At 42.1% G+C, this 22,482-nt stretch overlaps 1 protein-coding gene across 2 annotated transcripts in view; it reads right to left on the bottom strand.

The window, feature by feature from the left end:
- The window catches only part of TMCC3 (transmembrane and coiled-coil domain family 3), a 299,493-nt gene that overhangs the window by 253,525 nt on the left and 23,486 nt on the right, over window positions 1-22,482 (bottom strand). The window contains exon 1 of one of the 2 annotated variants that reach the window (XM_058741778.1): window positions 2,743-2,852. The exons of the other annotated variant lie outside the window; for it this stretch is intronic. The gene's annotated coding sequence lies outside the window, so the exon portion shown is untranslated. Of the gene's footprint in view, window positions 1-2,742; window positions 2,853-22,482 lie in introns of those variants that run through there. 2 annotated transcript variants of the gene reach the window in all.

Genomic DNA, 22,482 nt, shown 5'->3' with positions numbered 1-22,482 from the left:
CACACCTTGACTTTCTTCTCTTCATTTGCATTAGGAACAGTACATCTGACCGTTTATTAAAGCAATGCTGGTGGCTCCTTTCACAGCGTGTGATTCCCTCTCCCTGATAGTCCCTCTCCCCAGCAGCCAGAAGCCTGAGTTCAAGAGTAGCATGAAGCTATGACCTGAGGCTGACTGCTTTGGGAGGAATCAAGCAAGGGCTGCAGAGAACTCAAAAGTCATCTGATGGACCCATTATGCTAGGAGAAAGAAGTCAGAAAAGGACCAAGTGTGTTCTCACTTACACGTAGAATCTAAAAAAAGCCAAAGTCATAGGAAAAGAGAGTAGAACGGTGACTGCCAGAGAGTGGGGAATTGGGGAGAGGGTGATCAAAGGGCACACACTTCTAGCTGTAAGATGTGTAAGTTCTGGGGATCTAAGGTACAGCACAGTGACTGCGTCTAACACTAATGGATTATATGCTTGACAGTTGCTGAGAGTAGATTTTTTTTTTAAGGTTTATTCATTTTTCTGAGACAGAAAAAGTGTGAGTGGGGGAGGGGCAGAGAGAGAGGGAGACATAGAATGCGAAGCAGGCTCCAGACTCTGAGCTGTCAGCACAGAGCCTGACGCCGGGCTCAAACTCACAGGCTGCAAGATCATGACCTGAGCTGAAGTGGGACACTTAACTGACTGAGCTACCCAGGGGCCCCAAGTAGATTTCTTTAATGTTTATTTTTGGGAGAGAGCACGAGAGGAGGAGTGGCGGAGAGGGGAGGGGAGGGGAGGGAAGGGGAGGGGAGGGGAGGGGAGGGGAGGGGAGGGGAGGGGAGAGGGGAGGGGAGGGGAGGGGAGGGGAGGGGAGGGGAGGGGAGGGGAGGGGAGGGGAGAGGAGAGGAGAGGAGAGGAGAGGAGAGGAGAAGAGAAGAATCTGAAGCAGGCTCCAGGCTCTGAGATGTCAGCAACAGAGCCAGATGTGGGGTTCGAACTCACAAACTAGGAGATCAAGACCTGAGCTGAAGTCAGATGCTTAACCAACTGAGCCACCCAGGTGCCCCGAGAGTAGATCTTAAATGTTATCACCACACACGCAAAAAAGTAACTGTGTAAGGGGATCAAGGTGCTAACTAACCTTATTTTGGTAGTTATTTTACAATACATACACTTATCAAATCATCACACTGTGTACCTTAAATTTACATGTATATCAGTATCTCAATAAAGCTGGGGAGAAAAAAATCATCCAAGACATGTGGCATCTCCCCAGCTTCTTGTCCCACCGCAGCCTACAGACCTTTTCTCTTTGACTTTTTTTTTTTAAATAAAATGCAAGGGGCGCCTGGGTGGCTCAGTCGGTTGGGCGGCCGACATCGGCTCAGGTCATGATCTCGTGGTCCGTGAGTTCGAGCCCCGTGTCGGGCCCTGTGCTGACAGCTCAGAGCCTGGAGCCTGCCTCAGATTCTGTGTCTCCCTCTCTCTGACCCTCCCCCGTTCATGCTCTGTCTCTCTCTGTCTCAAAAATAAATAAACGTTAATAAATGAAATGAAATGAAATGAAATGAAATGAAATGAAATGAAATGAAATGAAATGAAATGAAATGAAACGCAAGAAACCACCTTCCCTGTCATGGCCTAAGAAATGACAACTGTTGGGAGGATTACACCTCCTCCCCAAGTGATAACATCTCTATGAGAACAGGGCCGGGGGCTCAGTCATTAAACACAGAAACTGGCCTGAGAACAGCCTATTGAAAAAAACATGTTAAGTAAATTCCATTTTTATAGCATCGGCTGACATCTAAAAATTCCAAATTAGAAGCTATAAAATGTATGACAGGTATCTGCAGAACAAATTAACTGTGGGGTGCCTGGGTGGTTTAGTCAGCTAAGCATAGGACTCTTGATTTCGGCTCAGGTCATGATTGTACAGTTCATAATTCAAGCCTCGCATCAGGCTCCACAGACAGTGTGGAGCTTGCTTGGGCTTCTCTCCCTCCCTCCCTCTCTCTCTACCCTTCCCCCCTTCACATGCACATGTGAGTACTCTCCCTCTCCCAAAATAAATAAATAAACTTAAAAAAAAAAAAAAAAGAACGTATTCATTGCAAAATCAATTATGTGCCACACACCACTTGGGATTTTATGAAAATTAGCACGATCTCAAAATTGAAGAAAATGTACTATAAAGTATGCTTTGTTATTTTCATTGGTATGAATACAGACCCAATACTTAATTCTCGCCTTCACTATTATAAAGTGCCTACAGTATTTTCCCATTTTAAAGTGAGGAAAATAACAGCTACCTCACTGCATTTTTGTGAAGATTAAATGAGTTACCATATTTATATCCTCAGAACAGGGCCTGTCAGATGGTGACTACTTATGAAACGTTAGCTATTATTGTTGCTGTTGTTATCAGGCACTAGCCTGGCTAACACTATTAGACCAAATTAAATAGAAGTTTATTTACTTAATCTGCTCAAAAAAGTATTAATAGAAGCAAGACACACATATAATCCATGGTCCTGACAACAAAATTTGTCCTCAGAGCTTCAGATGTTTTCTAAAAGCCATTACCAGATCCTCATCACAGAGGAATTGCCTATAAGTTGCTTATTTCTTAGAATGTGATTGTACCTTGAAGCAGAAACATAGATTTAGTAGACCCGAAATGTACGCCAGAGAGAAATGAATTAGCAACTTCACTTAAAGGCTCCTTTAAAAAAGGAAAAAAAAAATAATAATAAGACAGCAATTTTTACCTTCTCTTCATGCCAGATGATGTTCCTGATTCCATAAGATTTGGGGCACCTTTATCTGATAAGGGCCCAAGAGTTTATGAGAGCTTCAAACGACCACGCTCTGGGTTAAAAATAATCAGTGAGAAACAAAAACTCAGAAACAAGCGAGAAATGAAAAGCAGAAGTATGCTCAAGACTGCTCCATTTGCACTCTCCCACAGTGGGTGTTTTCCTGTCTATCAGATACCATCCTCCAGCCCAGCAGTTCCCTAATGGGTGACCTACAGGCCACAAAACCACAGGATGCCGGGCCACATAAGGGTTTTAGGGTCTGGTGAGCTTCTCCTGGAAAGCTACAGTGCCTACGGAAACCACAGACCCCCTTTTCCAAGGAACATTACTAGAATCCAGGTTTTGGAAATGCTGAAACAGCCTAAAATTAATCACTTCATTCCACTGAGGAATGACTGTGGGCTCATTCACCTGGCCAGGCAAAGCCAACACTCACTTAAAAGCAGATGGAGAAGAATGTTAACCCCATCCATACACACGGCCCCTCATTCGTTGCATGATTTCACATTTTGGATCAAGTCAAAAAGAAACTATCCTCAGGATTGATCTGGGAAGGTATAAATTATAGGAATGGCTTACGAGAAGCCATTCTCATAAAAGAAGTGATTTTAGAAGATGTGTAGAATAATGGGGCTCAGTCGGTTAAGCATCCGTCTTCGGCTCAGGTCATGATCTCACGGTTCATCGGTTCAAGCCCCACATCAGGCTCTGTGCTGACAGCTCAGAGACTGGGGCCTGCTTTGGATTCTGTGTCTCCTCTCTCTGCCCCTCTCCCACTCACGCTCTGCCACTCTCTCTCAAAAATAAATAAACATTAAAAATTATTTTTTTAAAAAGATTTGTAGATTAAGAGAAAGGAAGAAGACGTAAGAGCAAACCTGTCAACAAAATGAATTTAATTCTCCTGTTTTTTGTGGTTTTTTTGGTTTATTTATTTCAACAGAGCAGGGAAGGGGCAGAGAGGGAGGGAGGGAAAGAGAGGGAGAAAGAGAATCCCAAGCAGGCTCCACACAGTCAGCACAGAGCTCACCAAGGGGCTTGATTTCATGAACTGTGAGATCATAACCTAAGCTGAACCCAAGAGTCAAACACTTAACTGACTGAGCCACCCAGGTGCCCCTCTCCTACTGTTAATTTTTAAGTCAAAGAGAAGATTGCACGTGCATGGCAACCTGATCAGAATATGTCCAAAGTCATCAGGAAGAAATCTACTGATGTTAGTTTAGTGGGGTGACAAACGGAGAGGAATATTCAGGATTCTTTGTCAAACTTGGTCTGGAAAAAAATTCCAGAATCCGAAATATCTGTTTATATTATAGGTTTCCCTTTTTTTTTTCTAGCACCCGATACATCACAGAAAATTAGGGATTTGGGGAAACATCTTGCCACCCCTCAGGCCACAGTGGTATTCACCCAACCATAACTGGCCAAAATGGCTCCACTTGTACCCTTCCTAATGACCAAATGTACGAAGGCACAGCATCAGCAGAGGGGAAGCTGAAATTCCTGAAATAATAAGAACACAGAATAAAGCCATCTTGGGTTATGTAGTTGTTTCCCAGAATTCAAAACCACTCAGAATCTTAAGCCTGGGTCCCCTAAGTGGGGCAGGAGAGGAGCTGGGAAGGGGCTGCTTAGCTGAGGTTATAGAAAAGCTTTATTCCACAGGCTCTGCAGTTGAACAGAAAGTCATATAAAAGTGCCCATTTTGTTCCAGCACTGTCCAACTGAACCTTCAGTGACAATGAAAATGTTCTGTACAAACAGCGTTTAACATGGTAGCCACTAGCCACATGTGGCTATCCAGCACTTGAAATGTAACCAGTTCAACTGAGGAACTAAATTTTTTTATTTTAATTCATTTTAGCTTAAATAATCACATGTAGCCTGTGGCTTCTGTATTTGGTAGTGCAACTAGCTCATACATTTAATATTCCAACAACATGAATTCCACAAAAATGGAGACGGTTGGGGACCAAGAAAGGTTCTCCGGAAGTCCTGGGAAACGGACTATTTGCCTTATCAAAGAAGTAGGGAAGAATCAAGTCTATTATCTCATGAATCTCTAAGTATACTAGATTTAAGACAAGCATCACTCCCATCTTACTAAATGGGGAAACTGAGATAGAGATTCAACTAATTGATATAAACAGGAACTGCTATTTGTGGAATCTCTACATGTACGCAGGTTTTTACATGCAATCGTTTACAACCATCTTCCAAGGCAAACATTACTGCCTCTCTTCTCCTGGTGTGGTGACTGAAGTTCACTAAGGTTAAATGTTTAGGAAAAGCCACACAGCAAGTGAAGCTGAGATTTGAACTCAGAACTATTTTTAAAGCCCAAACAAAATACAGCAAAAATCAATTCTCCCTTCCAGATTTAGTCAAGTATTTTTTGAGCCTCTGTTATATGCACAACAGCATGCTAAGTGCTTGGGAGGGGGGAATACAAAGATGAGGAAAGAAAACCATTGATATCACTGAACCTCATAGTTGTGTGGGCTTGCTATTCTTCTCTAACAAGGGCCATGAATTATTCAATTACTCACAGCTAGCTCCTCTTGTATATTACAGCAATCAACTGGTCTGGAATAAAAAATAAGCTAATATTTTTAGCACTTCAAAAACACGCAGAACTAAAAGCACATGTGACGAGAGAAAAAAACAGATAAAATAGACTTCATCAGAATTAAAAACTTTGGGACACCAAAGGTCACCAGCAACGAAATGAAAAGATAATCCAGAGAATGGGAGGAAATACCAGCCAATCATGTATCTGACACGAGACTCGTATCCACACTGTGTTTTTTAAAAAACTCTTACAACATAATAATAAAAAGACAAACAACCTGCGCACGTTTTTGGGTGTCCAGCTCTTTTTGGTCTAGGAGTGGAATACCAGATCACACAGTAACTCTATGTTTGGTATTTTGAGGAAGTGCCAAACTGTTAGCAAAGTGACTGCACCATTCAACAACCACAACAGCAAGGTATGAGGGCTCAAACTTCCGTGCAACCTCACCAACACTTGCAGTTGCCTTTTTCATCTTAGCCATTCCTGATGGTAGGAAATAATATCTCAGTATGGTTTCATACGCATTTTCCTAACAACCAGTGATGCTGAACATCACTTCTTGTGTTTACTGACCATTTACTTATCTTCTTTGGAGAAATGCCTGCTTAAATCCCATGCCCCTTTAATCATATTCATTACATAAGTCCTATTCAGTTCAAAGAAACATAATGGAGAGGAAAAACACATTTTTTCTTCTATTTATCAATACAATTTCTTCAGGTATCTCAAAATGTGAAGCTATAACTGCTCAGATTCTCTTATAATGTGCCAGGTTGAAGGTGGGGACTGTGGGCTCACCTGAGTCTAAAGCCCAGTTCTCCTGCTTCTAGGTGACCTGGAGCAAGTGACTTAATCTGAGCCTCAGTTTCTCATTCCTGCAAAACACAATTCACACACACACTTCAGAGATGTCTAAATCAGCAGGCTATCTAGCACGTGGTGAGTACTCAACAAATGCCAATGTTACTGTTTTATCAACAACATGGCATCATTACTGTTGTTATAACCCCAGTTCCCACAGGAAGCCTGAAAATGTGACTGACACATACGTTTTCTGTGTACATTTAGTGCTTCATTACTGCTCTACTCAATTTAATTCAGATTCCCAATGCCCAAACGTAAACAGGGCTCACTGTCACCACCACTTGTTATCCCAGGGACTTAGACTTTGAAATAAGGCCCCCAAATATTTCACTGGATAGAACAAAGACTGCCCTATCCCCTGGCAAAAGCAACAGGGGATATTTCCCAAGTCAACAATAGAAAAAAAATTTTTTTTAGTTTTTTTAAAATGTTTATTTATTTTTGAGAGAGACAGAGACAGAATGCGAGTGGTTTAGGGGCAGACAGAGAGGGAGACACAGAATCCAGCAGGCTCCAGGCTCAGAGCTATCAGCACAGAGCCCGATGCGGGGCTCGAACCCACCAGCTGTGAGATCATGACCTGAGCTGAAGTCGGACACCCAACCGACTGAGCCACCCAGGTGCCCCAGAAAAAAAAGTTTTTTTTAATAGGTATGCTTTTGTTGTTTCTAAGAGAACTGAATGAAGAAGAAAATGTCCACATCTCCTCAGAGATGGCTGGCAAACAGGGGGAAAGAACACTAGAAAATGAAGCTGCTGGCCAGGGGGAGCTGACAGAGGAACATGAGTACCACCAGTCTCTGTACCAGAGGATCACCAACACCCACAGAGCAAAGTAAGGGGCTGTGATATAGCTGGAAGCCAACCAAGTTCAGGAAACCCCCCCCCCTTTTTTTTTCTTTAAGTCTACATGAAAAAGGAAGAGAAACTGCACAGGAGTGAACTCTCTCCTCTGTAGGACAAACATCCAGTTCTCCTTTCCCTTTTGCCGAGCAAGGGTGGTGGAACAGGAGCCTGGAAAAGTATCTGCGGTTCCAAGTGGACCACACCTCGTTACCAACGTCAGGTAAAGTGTAGCAGTGACCTCGGGCTTGCCCAGGCCACCCCACCAGCCCAGCCACACACACTGCCCGCCGAAGAGCCCAAATCTTCCAATAGCTCCTTCTAGCCACACATCTCCAAAAACATCTGGGAAGAGACAGCAACACTGAGCACTAGTGAGGAGCATGTGTGCTTTGGTCTCCACACTTGTTGGTTAGGCACAAGAGCCCCAAATCTCAAAATATTAAAAGGAAGTATGTCATGGGATTTGCCCATCACAAAGGACCTCTTTTAGCACCCACGAAAACCTCACAGTCTCTGTGGGGACTTCTCCTGGGCACTATCTACCTCCTGCTCAGTAAAATAGGGAGAAGTTAAACAACTTCCTCACAGGAATGTCTGCTGGGACCAAATGTAAGTGCTCCTGAAATCTGAGTGGATAATAATGTTCTTGTCCTTCCGGGTCTGTCCCTGAATGCTGCCTCTGCTTTGTGTTTTTCCACAATAAAGGCATAGAACTTGAAAGCTGAGAAGGCCCACAGGAGCTGAGAAAGCTGAAATAACTTACCACAGGTCACAGAGAATGGAAGGGGCCGAGACAACACTTAACAATCAGCTTTATCCATAAAAACTGGAAAGTACATTGTTCAGATTATAATCCACTTTCTCCATAAAGAGTATGTCCCTGACCCGGAACTTAAGTGCTCACAAGGGAAATGTCAAGGGAATTAGGAATATGGATTCTGAACCAATAACAAGGTTCAAATTCAGTTCTGTCCCTTCCAAAAGTGTGTGGCTTCAAGCAAGTTCCTAAACCTTGCTTTCCTGATCCATCACAAGGGGCTAATAAAGGCACCAACCCTGTAGACTACTCTGAGAATGAATGTACCAATATAATTTCCAGAATAGTGTCTGATATAAATATTAGATAACTCATCATCATCATCATCATCATCATCATCCTAAAACAGAGGGGAAATGAGAGTGAAAACATTGGGGATTACATGAGAAAAGACAGAAAGTGTGTGGTCACTAAGTAGGTAGAGCACCATTTAACTTAAAAAATGTAAACATACACCAAAAGTCATGTTTGAACAGGTTATAAAACGTTAGGTACAATACGACTCCAATGATGTTAAATAATCATATCTGCACACATACGTATTCTCCAAAAAGAAAGTGAAAACAACAAATGACGTTAACAACAACTATCTGGGCAGTGGGACATGGATGGCCCTTACTGTCTTCTCTATTTCCAAAGTCTTACGCAGCAGATGTGTATTACTTCGGAAGTCAAAATAAATGTATGTTTTAAAGATTATTTTTATTTTTTAATTTTTTTTAAAGTTTATCTGTTTTAGTAATCTGTATATCCCATGTGGGGCTTGAACTCACAACCCTGAGATCAAGAGTCGCACTTTCTACTGACTAAGCCAGCCAGGCACCAGTAAAGATTATTTTTAAAGAAGAAACTTGATAACAAGCCAGGTCTCAAATGGCTGAAGGGCTATTATAAGCAGGTGCAATGGGATAGGTGGAATCCTTAGAAGCAGTGTTTGGGAGGGGAGACCAAGAGAGGGGGAGTAGGGGGAAACCTCAAACCACTATGCAAATATGGAAGGTGATGCTGGAAAGTAGCTGGTCGGAGGGGCAGGAACAAATTTTAAAAAGAAAAGGAGAGTGATGACTTCCTCAGTCCCTCATTTACATGAGAGAGATTATGAAGACCTAGAAAAAAGGCCAAAAGAGAATCCTGGAGAAAGCTTATCAGCAACCCACTTGCTTTCCCTGGCTAAGACAGAACAGTCACCAAAATAAAAAGCAAAGATCAAAATGGCTGGAAAAAAAGGAACCGTGGGTCCCCACTGGGAGCAAGGCTGGGATACACCATCTGGGTTTGGTGCTTTGAGCCACTCTCCAAGTCTGAAATCATCGCCTGATCCCAGGAAAGACCAAGAGTTTCCTTCTTTTCAGCATCCGGATGGAGGAAAGACACCTGCCAACCCCAGACAGACACAAACCAGGGCCCAGAAGGAACTCACCGTGGGGTCTAAGAAGGCTGAGGTAACTATGGCATCTTTCTCTGGAAATCTCCCTGGCTTGTCTTCAGTCCCCACTTCTAGTGTGGGTTTTCGACTTACCTCTTTTGCAGAGACTCCTTGTAGCTCATATGAAGGGGCAGAAAGATGACAGACAGTAAAGGAGAAGAGACAAAACAGAACACACAGAAGAGATAGCAGAGCAGCAAGAGGACCCTCCCAGCTTCATTTGGTTCAAGGTCCCTCTCTCCTCTGACAAGCCCCCTACGCTGTGGGAATAAGCACCCTTCCCACTGCCCCCCCCCCCCTCCCAGCACCTCTGTGTCTTTCCCACCAGTTGTCTTTTTTGAACAGTAACCTAGGATCATAGCATGTTAAGGTTCATCCAGGTCACCAAACCAGTTCCCCTATTTCAGAGATGAGGAAAATGAGGCAGAAAAAAGAGGACGGTGCGTCTCCGCCTATCAAAGTCAGATGAGAATACACACTAGCCCAAGGTCTGTTCGGGGTCTTGCCAAGGTGATAAATCTTTGTACTAACAGAACCAGGGCAAGGAGGGAGCTGTTGGGAACAACTGTTGCTGTTCCAGCACTCACTGCTGCCTGCGAACTGGACTGCACTCCCCACTGTTCACTGGGAAAGCCCCAATCCAATCTACAGGCGCCTCCTACACAGATGTCAACACATAAAATAACCCAGAAGGCTAAATCAAATTCAGGCGTAATGGGCAGGAGTGACTCTGCCCTTCTCATAAGGGGTAATTACAACAGAAATATCTCAATATAGGGGCACTTGGGTGGCTCAGTCAAGTTAAGCGTCTGACTCTTGGGTTTCGGCTAAGGTCATGATCTTACGGTTTTGTGGGATCGAGCCCCATGTCAGGCTCTGCATTAGAAGTGTGGAGCCTGCTTGGGATTCTCTCTCCCCTCTCTTTCTACCCTCCCCCCACTCGCACTATCTCTGTCTCTCTCAAAATAAATTAATTTAAGAAAAAAAAAAAGAAACATCTCAATACAAAAAGTGATCCTGCAATAGTGGACTATTAGGACCTATGATGACCTATGGGTGATAATTTATGGATATTTGCATAGTCTAAAAGAAATCTTCCCCAAAATATTAATAAATATGAATAAAAATACCAATTACTGTGGTGGTTTTAAGATATGCCCACATATCCTTTGATACTCTTCCCTCCAGGAGGTGGAGCTTAAATTCCCTCCCTCCCCTTCAGTGTGGGCTGGACTCAGTGATTTTTTTTTTTTTTTAATGTGAAAGAAAGAGAGAGAGAGAGAGAGAAAAGGTGCATGCACAAGCAAGGGAAAGGAGTTGAGGGAAGGAGAGAGAAAGAGAGGGAGAGAGGGAGGGAGGATGGATGGATGGATCTTAAGCAGGAGCCCGATGCAGGGCTTGACTCAAGGACCCTGGGATCAAGACCTGAGCCGAAATCAAGAGTCGGACACTCAACCCGCTGAGCCGCCCAGGCACCCTCAGTGATTCTCTTCTAGTGAATAGATCACAGAAGGGAAAAACTAGTAAGTTTACAGTAGTGAAACCTGGCAGACCCCATAACCAAGGGATCAAAGTTAATATCATCAGTGGTTAAGTCATGTTGACATCATGTATTTCCTGATATGGCATGATGACAAGGGCGTATCACCCCTACTATGCTCTTCCCAAAAATCCATAACCTGTTTAATCACAGACTAGTGAGACCCAAATCAATAGACATTCTACAAAGCACATAATCACTACTCTTCAAAAGTGTCAAGGTCACATAATGCAAGATAAAACTGTCCTAAGTTGGAGGAGTATAAGAAGGGATAATAACTAAGTGCAACATGAACTAGATCCCGCAACAGAATAGTAGTAGAAAACCAGGGAAAACTGAATAAAGTCTGTAGTTAATAACTGAAGTTAACAATTATACCGATATAAATTTCTTACTTTTGAAAAATGTGCTGTGGTTATGTAAAATGTTAATATTAGGGAAAGGCAAGTGAAAGATATACAAGAATTCTCTAAATTGTATTTCCAACTTTTCTGTGAGATTCTATTACTTCAAAATAAAAAGTTTTAAAATGAAACAAAACAAAAGTGATGCTCCAGGAAGATGCATCATGCTTACACTAAGGCTTCTTCAGGTCCCCACAAAACCCCTAAGTGTGCCCATCGCCCCCAGTTTGAGAAGCACCACAGGATCTTTTGGTTATCAACCACTTACTAATGCTACTGCCATGACAATTGCACATCAAGAAGGAATGGCATGTATGATCCTAATTACTCAGTTGTCTTAAGTAAAGACCTCTTCTTCTAAATTCCATTTATATGAGGAGCAAGATGGAAACAGAGTGATAAGGCTCTGAGTATGGGGAGATTCCAGTCTGCTGTTTCTGGCCCATCACTCCACACTTTGCTTAAGACCTACACAGGAATACACCCAAAGGACAAATTCGGAGTGTGCATCAATATTAATTCATTTATAGAGAAAACTTTGCTTTCCCCGTCTCTCTCTAAAAACAGCTTGATTTAAATGCCTACTTCTACCTCAAAAGATAAGCTGTCACTAGACTCTCAACCATCCATGAGTGACAAGATAAAATCTATCCAATAACCTTCAAGGAAAACATTTAAAAGTTCTCATCACCTAAATGTTTGCATTTTACTTCATAGTTCTATTTCTGTGATTTGGAGGTAGAGTTTTTTTGTTTTGTTTTGTTTTCCTTCATTTTTTAAGATGCAGCAACAGATTGCTTTGCAAAAGTGGCTCCAAATGGTGCACCTCTCTTATATCCACGTCCTTTATTCAACATGATTGTATGGCTTCTTCCATCAAGGGCACAGGGGTGGAGAGTGTTACTTCCCTACCCCTTGGAACTGGCTGGCCTTGTAACTTGCTCTGACGAACAGAATAAGGCAGAATTGACAGTGTGCCAATTCTGAACCGAGGCCCAAGGGGATTTGTTTACTTCTGCTCACTCCATTGGAACCCTGCTCTACAGCCATGAAACCAATCCAGGGCTGGTCTGCTATAGGACAAGAAAATCAGAGGCTTAAAGATGAGGCCCCCCCACCTAGCCCCCAGCCAACCCAGCAGTTGACTCAGATACATGAACAACCTCAGCCAAGAAGAGCCCACCCCAGCCCAGCCTAAACTGTTGATCTGTCAGATCATGAGCTAAGCAAATAAATCACTAAACTTGAGGGGTAGTTTGTTACACAGAAAAAGTGCCTCAGTGGCTCAATCGGTTAAGTGTCTGACTCTTGATTTTGGCTCAGGTCATGATCTCACAGTTGGTGGGTTCAAGCCCTGCATCAGGCTCTGAGCTGACAGTGCAGAGCCTGCTTGGGATTCTCTTTCTCCCTCTCTTTCTCTCTGTCTCTCTCTCTCTGCCCCTCCCCTGCAAATGAGCACTCTCTCGCTTGCTCTCTCTTGCTCTCTCTCACACACACACAAAATAAACAAAAAAAAAAACCCAACTATTAAAAAAATCTGATTCAACGCAAACGTGTGACTTCAATGCTATTAACTTTTCTGATCTTAAAAGTACTGCACACTTATTGTAGAAAGCTCAGCCAATACAGAAAAGGAGAAAATTACCCATAGTTCACCACTAGAAGAAAACCAGTACTCTGGTGTATTTCTTCCCAATCTTCAGCATGTACGAGTAAATGAAAATGGGACCAGTTTAGTTCTAATTCTATATCTTGCTTACCCCTTGCAAACATTCTATAGTTTTTTTCAGTGCTGTGAAAACATGATTTTTGATGATTTCACATTATCATGAATGTATAATAATTTAAATTTGTACCATATATTTTTGTAGTTTTTATATTACTAATGAAGGTATTTTTTTGTTACTGTAAATATATTGCTCATTTGAGTACAGAAAGCTTTATCCACTTCTACAGTTGTTTATTTTTTATTTTTTTATTTTTTAAGTAAACTCTATCCCCAACGTGGGGCTTGAACTCATGACCTTGAGATCAAGAATCACATGCTCTACTGACTGAGCCAGTCAGGCATCCTTACTTACGATTATTTCTTTAGAATAAACTTCTAAAACTTCTAAAATTCTCGAGTCAAGGAGTATGGACCACTGGTCACCTACTCAAAGCCAGTCCCATCATAGTCATGGGCACACATGCGCATACACATACACACACACACACACCCTCTCTCGTTGGCAGAGACCCATTTTGCTCAGCTGTTCACCATATTCTCTACCTGTGCTCAGGGTGGGGCCTCTCTCCAGCAAAGGAAAGAGACTCTTGATCAGTCTAACCTGCAGGCCAAATCCAGCCCACCACTGGTTTTTGAATGGAATATTTCGTACCATGAGACACAAGGAAAAGTTTTGGGGGAAGCTTTGAGAAAGGTTTTCCTTATAAAAGATACCTGTGCAGGAAAGGATGGTCCCTATTCCCAACTTTAAATATTCATGTGTGAGGATATGTTACGTGAAACTAATGCGGCCACCTTGTGACCACCAGCAGCCAAGCCTGTGGAGAAGAGCCAACACACTGAGGATGGCAGAGCAGGAAAAGGAAAGAACCTGTGTCCTTTGTGGTGGTGTTAAGCCTCTGAACTCTCCGGAAGCACCCTACACCTCTGGACGGCAAGATAATAAACCTAAGCCTCCTGAATAGACATTTCTCTGAAGAAGACATACGGATGACAGACACATGAAAAGATGTTCATCATCATTCATCATCAAAGAAATGCAAATCAAAACCACAATGAGATATCACCTCAGGCTGGTCAGAATGGCTAAAATCACAAACACAAAAAAACTAGTGCTGGGCAAGGACGAGGAGAGAAAGGAATCCTTGTGCAATGTTGGTGAGAATGCATTTGGTGCAGCCAAAGTGGAAAAACACTATGGAAGTTCCTCAAAAAATTAAAAATGGGGGGCGCCTGGGTGGCTCAGTCGGTTAAGCGGCCGACTTCGGCTCAGGTCATGATCTCGCGGTCCGTGAGTTCGAGCCCCGCGTCAGGCTCTGGGCTGACGGCTCAGAGCCTGGAGCACCTCTCTCTCTGCCCCTCCCCTGCTCATGCTCTGTCTCTCTCTGTCTCAAAAATAAATAAACGTTAAAAAAAAATTTTTTTTTTTTTAATTAAAAATGGAACTACCCTATGATCCAGTAATTCTACTACTGGATATTTACCCAAAGAATAGAAAAACACTAATTCTAAAGGATATATGTGTAATAGGCCAACTTATAAGATATCAGAAAGCTTATTGTATATAAGTTCGGCTTAAACTCACCTTTCATGAATAGTTGAGATAAAAGGCTTATGTAGTTCCCTATTAGGGTTATCGGAAATTACTAACCACCCTATCTCGCTTCTGTGACCTCGCCTGCTTCTAAATAGGTAACTTAGGATGCAAAACGCTCCCCCACCCCTTCTACCAAGATCTGGCCTAGGCAAGAACAACATGTAAAAAGTCACGTAGTCGCGGCCCTACGGAATCTCAGGTGTCTAACTATGATTGGTCATTTTAAACCCTCTTAGGACAAAGACCTTTAAATTGATAGGTTCCCACCAAAACTAATGTCTGTGTGTCACCATATAATTGGCTACCATGAAATGCTGTAAATTGTAATTGGTTAACCAAATAATGACGTATTCTGACTTGCTAAAATCCATATAAGCTCACTGCTGCCTTTGTTCAGGGCCATTCTCTGCACTTTCCTCCATAAGATCAGGAGATCAGGTTTGGCCCGGCCGTGAATAAAATCTTGCCTCGCTTCTACTCGGCGTCTGGTGGTTTTCTCGGCAGCATCCTGTTTCAATATGCATCACTATGTTTACTGCAGCACTACTTACGGTGGTCAAATTGTGGAAGCAGCCCAAGTGTCCACTGATAGATGAACGGATAAAGAAGACATGGTTTACACACACATGCATAGATACATACACAAGATAATATTATTCAGCCATAAAAAAGAATGAAATCTTGTCATCTGCAACAACATGGATGGGGCAATAGAGTATAATGCTAAACGAAATAAGCCAGTCAGAGAAAGACAAATCCCCTAAGATTTCACTCCTATGTGGAATTTAAGAAACAAAACAAATGAGCAGGGGCGCCTGTGTGGCTCAGTCAGCTGAGCGTTCTGACTTCAGCTCAGATCATGATCTCACAGTTGATGAGTTCGAGCCCCACATCAAGCCCATTGCTGTCAGCGTAGAGCCTGCTTCGGATCCTGTGTCCCCCTCTCTCTCTGCCCCTCCCCTGTTCATGCTCTCTCAAAAATAAATAAACATTACAAAAAAAAAAGGGGGGGGGGAGATAAGGACACCAAAAAACAAACTCTTAACACTTATCTTGATGAACACTGAGTAATATACGGAACGGCTGAGTCACTATATTGTACACCTGGAACTAATATAACACTGTATGTTAACTACACTAGAATTAAAATAAAATAAATAAACCTAAGCCTCTTCTTGTTTATACCATGGTTAGCCAGGTTTTCCATTACTTGAGGCCAAAACAATAGAGACTCTTTAAAGGCTATCAACTCACACATTACCAAATTGAAAGACTGTAGGACTGAACCTCTTTTTCAGCACCCTATCGGTTTAATATAAAATCTATGAATTAACTGGAGAAAAAGAACAAATGTAAAATATTCACTATTCTAATATCCAGAAACATGATGTAGTTTTCATTTGTTCAAATTAAAAACTACCTGCTAGTAAATTCCTTTTACAATGTGTTGTAAGAGTTTTTCTATAGGTCTTATGCTTTCTGTTGCTATTAAGAATGGAAGCATCTTTCCCATTATAGCTAACAGATTATTGCTAGTACACAACTATTGTTCCTCATGTATATACCCACAAGTTGAGCTCCCATAAATTCTAGGAGTGTTACCAGACTTGGTTTTTTTTTTCTTCCAAGTTTTTATTTAAATTCCAGTTGACATTTAGTGTAATATTAGTTTCAGGAGTAGGATTTAGTGATTCAACACTTACATACAATACCCAGCCCTCATCACAAGTGCCCTCTTTAATAGCCATCACCCATTTATCCCATCCCCCTGCCCACTTCCCTTCCAACAACCCTCAGTTTGTTCTCTATAGTTAAAAGCCTGCTTTATAGTTTGCCTCTCTTTTTTTTTTTATCCCTCCTAAGTTCATCTGTTTTGTTTCTTAAATTCCACATATGAATTAAATCATATGGTATTTGTCCTTCTGACTTACTTCACTTAGCATAATACTCTCTAGCTCCATCCACATCATTGCAAATAGCAAGATTTCATTCTTTTTGATGGCTGAATAATATTCCATTGTATACACAACTGTGTGTATGTATATATACGTATCACTTTTGGATATTCACAAACGGATATTTCTTTATCCATTTGTCAGTCAATGGACATTGCTCTTTATATAATTTGGCTACTGTTGATAATATTGCTATAAACATCGGGGCACACATATCCCTTCCAATCAGTATTTTCGTATCCTTTGGGCCAATACCTAGTAATCATACTTATTTTTTACTGGTATGTAATTATGTTATTTTAAAAACCTGTTTTTCTTCCTATAACCAGCTACACTTTAAATACATGTTTCATGCTTTATTGTGCTGGCAAGCAATGCCAGAACAATAATGAGTATTATTTTAAGGGTTTTTTTTTTAATGGAAATCTCTAGTGTTTCCTACTAAGTATGATGTTAGAGGCTGGTTTAAAATATATGTACATGCTGTGGATACACATACACACTTTTTTTTGTTTACAATACACTTTAATCATCATGCTAAAGAAATATTCTACTTTCCTAAGAATTTTATTTTTTAAATTAAAAATTTTTTTAACGTTTTTTTATTTTTGAGACAGAGAGAGACAGAGCATGAATGGGAGAGGGTCAGAGAGAGCGGGAGACACAGAATCGGAAACAGGCTCCAGGCTCTGAGCTGTCAGCACAGAGCCCGACGCGGGGCTCGAACTCACAGACCACGAGATCATGACCCGAGCCAAAGTCGGACGCTTAACCGACTGAGCCACCCAGGCACCCCAAGAGTTTTATTTTTTATACTAAAGTTTATCTTACTGGGACAACTGACTATAGGGTCTACTTATAGACTTCCTAAAAAACATGATTATATTCCTGGAAAAAAATGTTATCCCAACACCCTGAATGATTCCATTAGAGTCTCTTTTTAATTTTTTTCAAATGCTTCATCAGGTTTTTAAAATCACATGACTAGGGTAGCTCTTCTCCTTCAGTGTGATTGCAATTACATACATGGGAATTACCTGATTATTTGGAAATTTAAGTAAGTTCTTTAGTAAAATTCCAATACCAACTCATTATCTCATGGTAAGAGGGGGGAAATTCCAACAGATTAAGTTAAACAGTTTATAGAGAAGGAAAGCAGGGCCGTCTTTGAAATACTCGCATTACAATGCACTAACATTTCTACAGCACAGGCTAGATATAGCCCTGCCTAAGGGATCACTTACCCTTTGTACTCCTGCATCAACTCTACAATACTTTCCTGAGGCTGGGACTACTTAGCCCTGACGTCGTTGTTTTGCTTTGTTCTACTTTGTTCCAGAAACACTTCTCCATCTTTTCAAACAGTGTTACATAGGAAGGGAAAGAAAATCTTGGTTTTTCCACTTCTAAACACAAAGCCAACCACTTGTCTGTTTCCCCCATACCCATGTGCATATGTTTGCACAATAATGCTGCACAGAAAGCAAGGTAAAGATGTCCCTGGCATACAACAGTAGGTGCTTACAGCTCTTACTGTTAGGCGTGGTGGTCAGTTACATGGCTCTGCTGATCTTGGCTAGGATCACTTACCCTGCTGTAATTATCACCCTGGAGTCAGCTGGTTGTTTTGATTTAGGGGACCCAAGGAAGCCGCTGGGTCTTACGGTCAGGGTAAGGAGCAAGAATTGCTAAGGGAGCCATTTAAACATGTCTCAGGTGAGAGGGGAGGGAAAAGGGAGAAGAGAGACTCCATGGCCAACTACAGAGATATGGCTGGCTATGACTCAGGGGAGAGTGATGGTTCGGAAACCTTGTTCCACATCTCTGCCTTTTAGTGAGTCAGGAATATAGCAAAATAGAGGATGAGACTATACACAATAACACCCATTAAAGCCTTCTCTATGTCAACAGTATATGTGAGGTTGGGGTAAGTCTGAGTTAAAGGTTTTACCATTACCAGGTGCCTCCCCTTGGGCAGGCTCTATACCTCTTAAGACACTGATAAAAATAAAAAAAAAAAAATAAAAACCCAAGGGGTTGGACAAGTCTCAATGAACCTTCTAGCACCAATACTCCATGGCTATGGAAATTATTTTATTACCAAGCTAAACTTTGCATCATTCTTCAGGTCACCTTATAGTATGGCTGCTTACAGTTTAAAAAATTTTTGTGATGTTTATTTATTTTTAAGAAAGAAAAAGAGACAGAGTGCAAGCAGGGGTGGGGCAGAGAGAGAGGGAGATACAGAATCCGAAGCAGGCTCCAGGCTCCAAACTGTCAGCATAGAGCCCGACGTGGGGCTCGAACTCACAGACTGTGAGATCATGACCTGAGCTGAAGTCAACGCTTTAGCAACTGAGCCACCCAGGTGCCCTTGCTCACAATTTTAAAAATCAGAAGGAACAATATCAACAGCAGAACCTTAAACCCAACTTCTAGAGATGGGTATTCTACCATCTTCGATTATCAAAAGCTGAAAAAGGATTATTATTCTGTCAAAGTGCCTTTGTGTGAAGAGAACCAGATGTGTACATGTCAGGGCAGCGTGGGTTCACTTGTGATTAAAGAAAGATTCAAATCCATTTCAAGTAACAATATCTTTGAATTCACTCATATTGAGAATTATCGTTACTTTCTCTATTGCAGTTCTTTTTTAAAAATTCAATTTTTTGAGTAGCTGATACATGCACATGACATTAAACTCATAAGCTACAAATAATATAAAGTTAAAAGTTCCCTATCATCCTTATTCCTAAAATACTCAAATTACCCTCCTCAATGATAACCATAGTTACTAGTATTCTATAGGTATAATAAGTGCAAGCACTTGTGTGTACGTGTGTAACCACAGGCATGCACACACATTTTTCTTTTTACACTAATAAATGGCATTGTTCTAAAAACACTGTTTTGCACTTTGCTATTCTCTGTCTTAATGGTATATCTGAGGCATTATTCCATATAGAGCTGCCTTGTTCTTTTAAAAGACTCTATCATACTCTATGTGGACATGTTGTTATTGAACCAGTTCCTATCAATGGATATTTAGGTTGCTTCCAGTGTTTTGGTATCTCAAACAATGCTATTATTAGTAACTTTGTACATGGGCCATTTTTCACAGATGTAAGCCTATCTGTACGATAAATTCCAGCAAGGGATCGCTCAGTCTATGGATAACTGTGCATTTGTAACTCAGATAACATCAAACCACCTTCCAGATACACAAGATCAGGGATTGGCAAATTATCCACAGGTCAAATCCAGCCCATCAGCTAAAAATGTTTTTGCATTTTTGGGGTGCCTGGGTGGCTCCAGTCGGTTGGGCATCCGACTTCAGCTCAGGTCATGAGTTTGAGCCCCATATCGGGCTCTGTGCTGACAGCAGGCCTGGAGCCTGCCTCAGATTCTGTGTTTCCTCTCTTCTCTGCCCCTCCCCACCCCCTCTCTCTCTTTCTCTCTCTCTCAAAATAAATATATATTAAAAAAATTTTTAATGTTTTTTGCATTTTTAAAGAGTTTTTTAAAAAAAGAAAGAGGAGGGGAAGAGGAGAAGAATCTGTGACAGAGACTTCAATGTGACCTGTAAAGCTTAAAATATTTACTGTCTGGTCCTTCACAGAAAGTTTGCTGATCCCTCCACTAGGCCAATTCACACTGCCATTAGCAATGTCTGCCAGTGTTTCTCCACTATTTCAGTTCTAGTCTTTGGTCAAATTGAGATTTAATGTAATAGTTCAACCACCTGGGTGGCTAGGTTGGTTAAGTGTCTGCCTCTTGACTTAGGTTCAGGTTGTGATCTCAACAATTTGTGGGTTCCAGGCTCACATCGGGCTGCACGCTGACAGCCCTGGAACCTGCTTGGGACTCTCTCTCTCTCTCTCTCTCTCTCTGACCCTTCCCTGCTCCCGCACTCATGTGCACGCTCTCTCTCTCAAAAATAAATAAATAAACATTAAAAAAAATAAAGTACTGCTTCACGTTCTTTGTCAGTTGAAGGAAAAGTTGAAGCATCTGTAACACGTACTGGCACTGTGATTTTTCCAGGCCAAAACACAGTCTGTTTCAGGATGCAAACATCAACTGACACTTGAGTTTGTCACCTCGCGGTCACAAGTGGCAAGAAAAGGTTAGAATCCCCAACTGTCAGAGCTGAAAGCAACTTTAAAGGTTATCTGCTCTGAATATTATGGATTGTGTGTGCCGTTAGAATTTCAAGAAGAATTTCAAGGATTAAAACAATGTTGCCAATTTTCATCTTGCCAAGTCATTAAAAGATAAAACAATCCAACCACCATCTACTGTCACCATCGCTTCATAAGAGAAAGGAATTTAACACCAAAAACTAGGACATACTCAATCCTAGCATAAAGGAGAATCCATCACACTGAGTACCCTTAGCTTCATGACAAGCCGACCAGAGTCATTTTTGTTCTGTCAATTTTGCCTCAGACTGAGGAAAATTCCATGTCAAACCCATGTGTGGGAACCAACCTCATTGTTTTCTAAACAATCGAAGCTTCCACATCCAAATGGCATGCTCCAGATTCAATTCTGGTGACGATAAATTAGTGATCGCTTCAGAACAAGAATTCAGGACTCTGCCACCCGCCCCCGCCCCCCCCCCCCCCCCCGTCTCCTATGTTCCTATCTTCTCCCTAAACCACAATTCCTCATGTGTCCAGAATCACAAAACAAACGGTGCAACTAGTCCAACACCCCAGCCATTTGCTGCCTTCCACTTCTCACTGTCTTTAGGTCTTAGGTCTGACCTGCTCATGTCTCATCCAAAATGTGTTTTTAGTCCTCTTCACAGAGGGGGAGGGGATGCAACAAACAACAGCATACAGAAAACTTCCTCTATTCTGAGTAGCTGGAGAATTCTACAATCATGTAGGCCCAAACCACACTCATCCACCCGCTGTAAATGTGTCTCTCTTCCAACCATCCTTATAAACAGCCTTTACCTCGCTCTCTTCCTTTATGCTGTCAGAGCCTGGCCTTCCCTACAGTGCCCATGGTAGACAGGGAGAAGGGAGTCCAGAAGTACATGCATGAGTTTTTACCAAAATTACTCTGTTGTGATGGTTAATTTTTTTTTTTTTACATTTAGTTTTGACAGAGTGAGACAAAGTGAGAGTGGGGGAGGGGCAGAGAGAGAGGGAGACACAGGATCGGAAGCAGGCTCCAAGCTCTGAGCTGTCGGCACAGAGCCTGACGCGGGGCTTGAACTCACGGACTGCGAGATCATGACCTGAGTTGAAGTCAGATGCTCAACCGACTGAGCCACCCAGGCGCCCCATGTGATGGTTAATTTTACATATCAACTTGACAGGGCTACAGGATGCTCAGACAGCTGGTGCTTCTGGAGAAGATGAATGGGCATCACCCAATCAGTTGAGGGCCAGGATGGCACAGAAAGTCAGAGGAAGGGTAAATTCATGCTCTCCACTGGAGCTGAGACACCCATCTTATCCTGCTCTTGGACATCACATCGGCGCTCCCGATTCTCTGGATTTCACACTCATTTCAAGACTTACACCATCAGCCGACTGCCAGGCCTTCGGACTCGGACTGAATTACACCACAGGCTTTCCTGGTTCTCCAGCCTGCAGACAGCAGATCACAGGACTTGTCAGCTCCACAACTACACGAGCCACTCCTTTAATAAATCTCATGTATGTATTTATACATATCCTATGGGTCTGTTTCTCTGGAGAAGCCTAATATGTCAGAGCCAGGAAAACGTCAATGGTTTTGAACATGGAGAGAAACATGATGACGTCTACAACCACATCTGAGCCCTCACCTTCCTCTGCTCTCCCTGGGCCCCGTTCATTCAATATTCCACTTTCTTCCGTGTGCCAGGCACTGCTGGGTTTCCCGTGACTGCTCACCCACATCCTGACATCAAGTCAGCCTCCTTCTGCACCACC

The sequence above is a fragment of the Neofelis nebulosa genome, chromosome 8, assembly GCF_028018385.1.
Source record: "Neofelis nebulosa isolate mNeoNeb1 chromosome 8, mNeoNeb1.pri, whole genome shotgun sequence".
Classification (NCBI taxonomy): Eukaryota; Metazoa; Chordata; class Mammalia; order Carnivora; family Felidae; genus Neofelis; species Neofelis nebulosa.
The sequence above is the reverse complement of the archived record's forward strand: the minus strand, read 5'-3'. Positions and strand labels throughout refer to the sequence as shown.